Source organism: Aplysia californica, unplaced genomic scaffold (assembly GCF_000002075.1).
Source record: "Aplysia californica isolate F4 #8 unplaced genomic scaffold, AplCal3.0 scaffold00233, whole genome shotgun sequence".
Lineage (NCBI taxonomy): Eukaryota > Metazoa > Mollusca > Gastropoda > Aplysiida > Aplysiidae > Aplysia > Aplysia californica.
The window spans coordinates 149845-157916 of record NW_004797503.1 but is presented as its reverse complement, the minus strand read 5'-3'; positions in this window follow the sequence as shown (position 1 = coordinate 157916).

Sequence of the window (8072 nt, the reverse complement as noted above, 5' to 3'; positions counted from 1 at the left end):
CTCCACTTATCTTCTGGTACAATGAATGGTATTCATCAGGCTACCCTCCCACAACATTAGCTACTCATTACTCCTCTCCTCACACATTTTTTACTCCATACCATCTTGCTCATGATTTTCCCCTAATCCTTTTACCTACTGAACAAGCTCTCTCATCTCTTATTAGTCTTTTGATTCCTTGTATTTGATAACTTTGGAACTAAGTCCGTTTCTATAATATGAATTTTATTGCTGTTACTATGAACACAGTGTTATGAGATGAGCTGTGTGTATTATTCTTGTGCTCTATATCTGAGACCCAGCTGATGTGTCCTGTCTGAGACCTAGCTGTGGGTGGTTGGCGGGTGCTCTGGTGTGGTTTGGTCCTTCTTTACTTGCAAACACCTATCCACCTGATCTGTCTTCCTGTTTAGTGTTGTAAAATGCTAACTAAAACTGAGACCAAGCTGGTGTGTCTTGTCTGAAGCGTGTCTAAGGCCCAGCTATATCCAGACGGGTACGCTGCCCTGGACGTGGAATTGCAGGAAAAAGTGGAATAATTTGAACAGCCAGGGCTTTGTTCCTTTGTTCTGATGGTTTTCAATTGGGGGGGTGCACATGAATAATGCTGTCATCTGTCTTCTCGTCCGTCTTGTCATTCTGTCTGTTTGTCAGAACTCACCTGTGGTTGGAAAGCGCCATCTCTGTGATGTTTCTGTCCGTATGATATATATATGTAATATTTTCTTTTCCTGCATTAAATGAACATTTTTGTGCTGATGTGCTTCTCCTACTCAAACAAACATTGTCATGACTTATGAGATTGAACTTTTTTTAAACTGGCAGGCCAGATACTTATCCCAAAACCCAATCTCACAACTGTTCTGTACTGTAGTGGATGATTTGATGTACTTTTTGACCATGTATGTACTGCCAATGATATTCCTAACTAGTTACGTGTACAGTTTGCTTTTGTGGATTTTTAAAATTTGTAGCCATTGCATGTCCTTGTAAATGGTATTATATAAACCTTCCCAGTTTCATGATCTTGTGGAATAGATTTTAGGATGTTCTGACATACATTATTATGTTTCTGTCTTTGTTTAGCTGTTTGTAGAAATATGTTCCTTATTTAGTTGTTGTCAAGACTGTCTCATTACTGCCCTTGACTTTAGAGATAAAAAAAACCTTGACTGTGTCTATAGAATGACCTTGATTGTAGTGACAGAATAACCTTGACTTTTAAGATAAAATGGTTTGACTGAAGCGATAGCTTGACTTTTGACTTTAAAAATAGAATGACTTGACTTTAGTGATGGACAACAGACTTCCTGCAGCTTCTTTCTTCCACCGGTGTAGGACTGAGAATAAGATAGAAGGATCACCCAATAGTTTCATTTATTCAACTCCTCCTGTTGCTCATGGTTGTCCCAGTAAATTCTCCTCGCCATCAGATGGGCAGCTGGTGGTGAAGGGGAATGACCTCAGTCTTCTTGTCACAGACAGCCGAGTTTATTAGCACAAATATTCTATTCCCTCTGAAAGGAAACGTGATATGGTTGTGATGGACCAGTCTGCTACATCATCATGTAGCCTACAACAAGTCATGTGAGATCCATTGTTCCTTTGGACCCAGCTGATATGATCTGCTCTCCAGACCCCCTGAGATGATTGTGTATAAGGATAATTTCAACAGTCTGATAAAGTAGTTATTGTCAATGGGAAGCCATTAAACTTGAGGGAAATTGTTTCACCATACTTTTTACACTCCATCAACTTTGAATATGGTAGTTCATGGTATGATCTTCAGGTATGAAAATAAAGAAGAAAGATCCAAAATGAAGACAAAAAAATATACCTGACAGATGAAAGAATGAGAATGTCACTCATGAAGATGTCAAAAAAAGTAACAAAAAAAATGAAAGAAAAGACTTGTTCAAGGTACACGACAACATTGGAAACACCCTCAGTGCCTGTTGTTTGACTTAAGTTTTACGTCTGAACCAGTCGTTGTTATCATTCCCACAGTACAGCATGATGTCATGAGCAGTGCATTGCGCTTAGCTGCTGTTGTGTTATGGGGAATCTAGAATGTGTTGCAATTTCATTACTCTCAGTCATTATTTACATGTTCCTTCAGACAGTGTTCGTCACCATTCATTGGATTGACTGCTGAAAATGTAGAAGTTAATATAGTCTAATGGAAAAGCATTTGACATCACAATGTACTTCGGAATCCCGTATTGCTATTGTCATGATTTGAGTACTGTTGATGTTGAAGAAAAGGAATCTAATATAGTCAAGGATTCTCTGAAAAGTGTAGAAACAGTGGGGCTGGTGTCAGGGCTCAAGTGGGTGTGGCTAATGAAGAGAACTAATTATACTAGAGAAATTCAGGACAACAATGTCTTCTTTTCTTCATAAGAATAAAAGAAAAACTGAAAAGGCTCAGAACAAAACGACACTTTCCCTCTTTGAAACATGAAAAGAAAAATTGAAAGAACATAACCTTAGAAACAGCAGCAAGGACTTTCATTAGACAAAAACTCTCCCTCATTGGTCAAGTGGAGAAGAGAAAGAAGACGATGATAAAGATAGTAATACTGTTTCGCACTTTTTGTTCCCCCACTGACCTCAGTCGATGTCTGGACTGGAAGTGGAAGGCATGCCTTATTGTTGGAGCTACTTATCTTTTGTTCCCTGTTGGAACAGCAATTTGAACCAACAGTTGTGTGAGAGAGGGAAAATCTTGTTTCTTCAGCATCACGCAAGGTTAAGAATCAATCTAGGAAAAACTTGTATAGTGCAAAAAGAAAAGGCTCCTAGGCCCTCTTTGTCTTTTGTGTATGCCCAGGTACGGAAATTTGTGTATGGTATATTAATGCTGGTTTAACAAACTTGACTTTTAACTATTCAATGAAAAGAGGGAAGAGTTGAGACTTCAAATTCAATGTACTTTTTTGCTGAAGCAGATGTGATGGAAAGAAAGGTACCGATTGTCATCACTGCCAAAGTGAAGGTCCTACTTCTTTTCTTTCCCTCTATTGTTCCTGTCTATATTTCTTGCTCTTCGCATGGACTAAATGATGGTCAATTAAATTGTGTCATTTTGCTTCTCTTTACACAAACGATCAACACCTAGTACAAAATTTCTGACTACTTACTTAAAGAAAGTCCATTGTTGAAAATGGAGGTGAAAGTTTGGACCATGTCTCTACAGTGCACTGCCACTTTAATGAGCAGCATCAACATTATTAAGATTCCTTTTTAGATTTTCATGAAGAAAGACAGCCAAGGAAGTGATATCAAGTCAAACTTGGTCTGTAAGCTCAAGATTGAGTCTTGTGAGTAATATCAGACTCCCAGCATGTTGCTAGGAACTTGTGTGTATATACATATTATCTATCGAGGTCATTTGAATCCCTTTCCTGTGCCAGTCGCAGTGGCAACCACTTGTCTGAGTCTTACTACTTATTCTTTCTCAGTATTTTAGGCTGGGTGCTTTTGTTCCTTTATACAGATTTCATGTTTTTAAATTTTGTATTAATGTCCCTATTTTTCTCTTGTAACCATGTGTATTTTTGAAAATTTTGCTCTAACTCTAACAGATTTTAATGCTTCAACTTCAAGACAATCTTCCTATAATGTGAAAACAAATCTCATGTCTGATATTATGGATATAATATGTGCCCATGGGCCACTCAGACGTGTAAGAACAAAGCACTGTGATGAAAATGAACAAATGGAGAAGGAGAGACGAGAGACGGGCTGAAATGTCTTTATCGTTTTTGACCTGTATGCTCATAGTGTCTGGCGCGTCACTCTACCAAACTGAATTCTTTATATTTTCTTAATTAACATGCAGTTGTGTTAGTTTGTGTAGATTAATGGGAGGGTAACTTTTAAAAAGAACATCCATTGCTGAAAATAGATGTAAAAGTTTGGACCATGTCTCTACAGTACTCGGCCACTTTTTACTATGAACTATGAGTGGCATCTACAACATGATAAAGATTACTTCGATACATTCGTCATTTTAGAAATTTTATAAAGAAAGACGGCCAAGGAAGCAATATCAAGTTAGACTTAGTCCATGAGCTCAAGATTAAGTCTAGAGAGTAATATCAGATTCTCAGCATTTTGCTATGAACTGGTATATACTATACATGTATAGTCTAAGTCACATGGATCACTGTCCTGTGGTAACCACTTGTCTGTCTTACTACTTATTCTTTCTCAGTATTTTAGGCTGGGTGCTCTTGTTCTTTGTAAATCTCCGTTTTATCTCCATTTCATTTATATTTCAGTGTATCTCTGTCTTACCATCATTTTATTCAGTCTTTGTGTTATCATCAGTTTAGTCTGTCTCTCTTTTACCTTTATCTTTTATTCAGTCTCATTATTTAAGTCAATCTCTGTTTACCTTCATTTTTTTTCTGTTTCTGTTTTGCCCTGGTTTCAGTCTATCTCTGTTTTTTCATGGTTTAATATACAGTGGAATCCTGTTATAACGAGAGGAAGGGGACCGGTGCGAAATGCCCTATGAGTTTGGTGTTCTGTTTATTTCTTTTTGTTATCTCCCCTGATCATGACATTGTTCAGCATGACCTCCAGGCGGTGTGTTGCGTCTGCTTGCGCACATTACTACACATTCACTCCATCCATCACAGCATTGTCACCTCTCCATCCCCACATCGGAGAAGTGAGGGCATGGGTAGTGGTAGGCCTAGACCTATCACACGATGCGTTCTGCTTGTCTGCGCTTACCACACCCTCCCCTCTCATTCGCTCCGGCCTTCATTGTTGGCAAACGTGGGCTCTTCTATTCTTTGTTTTGCTCAAGGAGTTGATGTAAGGACCTAGGTTTCGCTAGATCACCAACAAGTTTCTCAACTGGCGAGGTTTATATGTATAACTGGCCTGGGCGCAGTGCACAGGAGCAGCAATATTCCGCTATAACCGACTCCCCTGGTTGTCTAATTGCGCTATAGCAGTATTTTATTTACAAAGATAAAGAAGGGAAAAAACGGGGTTTTAGAACAGTGTCTTTATAACAGACTTCTCGCTGTTTCAAGACTCGTTAAAAGTGGACTCCACTGTAATGTATTTCTGCTTTATCCTTATTTCAATCTATCTCTTCTTCATCATGGTTTAGTCTGTTTCTGTTTTACCATGACTTTAAGTTTATCTCTGTTTTATTTTTATTTAAACCGATCTTGGGCAGATATTCACTGCAGTGATGCCTTTAAGTTAAACTTTAAGTTTGTTATCTACTTATGCAGTGTTTTGAATCTCATATTCTAACTGGAAACTGTGGGTGGTTTGCTGGTGTTCTAGTGTGTTCTCTGTCTTTACTATCAAACATCTATCGTCCTTATCTCTCCTCCTTTTCTTTGTGTGTTTCTGTCTTGTAAGACCTCTAATCCTCTATGCTTATATGATCTATTTGTGTTGCAAGTGGTGTAAAACTCTTACTAAAGTTAAAACAAATTCAGCTCATAGTGCGTGGGCAGTTATTCTCAGCAGCAATGCCTTTAAATAAGTCATCTACTTATGCCGTGTTTTGAATTTCATATTTTAACTGTAACCACAGTTTTCCCCCATAGCACTGCATTCTCTGAGTTTTCCTTCCTCGCAGAACAGTTGGTGAGTGTTATCAACACAGGACAATATTGTAGTAGTACTTGGTTGTGTACCAATAAACCTTGACTCACTGTACTACTCAGTTTGCGATGGGAAACAAAAGTAGAGACATGATTATGTTCTGACATGACACAAATATATGAATGTTGAGCGTGTGCCGACTCAGACATGGTGATATACTGACATAGATAATGATATTATGATCATGAATGTATGACTCGGACATGATTATGTGCCGACATAGACTTGAACATGTGCTATTTCAGACATGTTCATGTACCGTACTGACAAAGACACGATTGTGTGTTGACACAGACGTGATACGTGATTATGTGCTGACATAGACATGAACATGCATGTGCCGACATAGACATGAACATGCATGTGCCGACATAGACATGAACATGCATGTGCCGATTCAGACATAGTCATTTACTGATATTAACATGATTATGTGTTAACACAGAAATGAAAATGTGCCGACACTAACACAGACAATGACTGTGTGCCGACACATGACACTGACTCAACTGACTGACTCTAGTTCATTCTTTGTGATACAAGTTTTTTGTCTTTTCAAAGTCAATGTGGACTTCGTTTTCTGTTGTTTTTCTTTTGTATTGTCTTCCCGTCGTACCACAATAGTAAACAAGCCTCTTCATTTTGGCTGAACTGTGACAGACTCACCTAATGATTTGTCCATTTGTCTGTTCCGATCAATACCTATATTGTAATAGTAATACATACTCTTTTTTATCGTCCAAGATGGCTGTTGCCTAACGCTATCTTTGTATCAAATTTGTCTTCTAACTTTTGTAGATTTGTGTGTTTGTAATTTATTATTTTTTAAAAAGAAAAATCAACCATAAAGTAAAGTGTAAATAATGCCATTATCGGTCAGACTTCATTTGAACAACTGGGTCCTGGCCCAAAGGCCGTTAATTGTTCTGTAGTCTGTGCAACGCGTGTTTATTGTAGAAAAATAGGATTGTGTTGGTGTTGTAGTACTGTACGTGTCTGTACTAGTTATGTACTCAGATTTTTGTCAACGTTGTAGCTCTGTGTGTGTCTGTACTAGTACTAGCTCTGTACACTGATCTATGTGCAGGTAGCACTGTACATGACGTCTGATCTAGTTTTGTACACAGATCTTTGTACACCCCAATGTGGCACTGTATGTATGTGCACTTATGTACACCGATATATGTACGCTGTATATGTGCACTTATGTACACAGATCCGTGTAGACTACATATATGTGTGTGCACGTATGTTTACAGAACTGTGTACCTTACGCCAGCCCCTATCCTGACCCATGTCTTGTTGATAAGAATAAAGTCCGTACCCCTGAAACACGACTCGTGCTGCTTACTTATAATCCTGTCTCGTTTCCTTCACGTTTGTTGTTGTTTTATTTTGTTTGTTTTTTTAAAATCACAAATTGACATTCCGGTGATTGATGGGTGTTCTGGTGTGGTTAACGCCTTCTTTTCTATCATCATCCCTGTCTCTCCTCCTTTGTTGTGTTTGTTACTCCCTTGTAACACCTCTAATATGTGGGTGGTTGACGAGACGAGTGCTCTTCTAATGTGGTTTGCTCCTCCTTTCCTCTCAAATATCTATCACCCTTGTCTATTCACTTTCTTTTTTGTTTTTGTTGGTCCTTTGTAACCTATCTTCGGCATTTATATGACCTATTTGTGTTGTAAGTGCTGCAAAACTCTTGCTAAAACATAAGACAAGTGGAACTGAAGCGTTTAAATGCTCAAAATGCCAAACTGTTCTCTGCCAGAATCGGTCATTTGGCCCTAGCAAAAGCCACATTTTAAGTCATTTTAAACTTGATTTTCTTCTGTTTCGATTCAGAAATATTCTCTTCTGTAGATATCATTTAAATGCACTGATGATTGATGGACGAACAATGATTAGAATTGAATGGTTCCTTATTTTTAAAAAGTTACATATTTTGGAACGATCACGCTTTATCTTTACTCAGGTAAAGTGGAACTTGTGTGTTCCTTCAATGGCTTTGTCTCCTGTCTAGTCAGCTGTTCTACATCTACTTTATAAAGCGCGAGTGGTTGGAGGATGCCACTGGTAGGCCCTGGTTCTTTTCTTTCTCTCTCTTGGTTCTGTCTGCCTTTTCTCCGACACTAAATGACCGTTGCTGATGTCGGTTTTCTTTAAAACCTTTTCGCATCGTGCGGCTTTCACGGTGCGCATTCCCTAAGAAGAACGCCATTATTTTATGTGCGCTATTCCCTGGAAACGCGCTATTTTGGAGTATTTTCAAAGAAACATATCTCAACGGTTTTTAATCAAAGATGTTTGTATTTGGTGTCAAAGTAAAGTTCAAATCTTTGTCAACACAAACATAGTTTTTAGGACCACATTCACTTTCTTTGACAAATGTCGTCAACTGTACAAAGGAGTGTATGACGCTGAAAATA